The 238-nt window shown below is 26.9% G+C and overlaps 1 protein-coding gene across 1 annotated transcript in view; it reads left to right on the top strand.

Moving 5' to 3' along the window:
* LOC119591995 overlaps positions 1-238 on the top strand; it is an 8,299-nt gene that overhangs the window by 1,449 nt on the left and 6,612 nt on the right. The window lies entirely within an intron of this gene.

Below are 238 nucleotides of genomic sequence, written 5' to 3'. Positions count from 1 at the left end.
CATAATTAATCCTGACTTACATAAAAGCAATATTGGTAATAAATGCAATAACATAAACAAAATAGTTAAGATACAAGATAGGGTAAACTGTGATGAAGTAAATGAATAATAAAAAATAATAATACATAAATGCATATGTGGATACAAGAGGTTTAATGAATGCAATAATTGTGTGTAAAATGTATAAACAGGTACAGTAGAGGTAACAGCTTAATACAGTGACAATAAAAGCGGTGAT

Source organism: Penaeus monodon, chromosome 29 (assembly GCF_015228065.2).
Source record: "Penaeus monodon isolate SGIC_2016 chromosome 29, NSTDA_Pmon_1, whole genome shotgun sequence".
NCBI lineage: Eukaryota > Metazoa > Arthropoda > Malacostraca > Decapoda > Penaeidae > Penaeus > Penaeus monodon.
The sequence above is the reverse complement of the archived record's forward strand: the minus strand, read 5'-3'. Positions and strand labels throughout refer to the sequence as shown.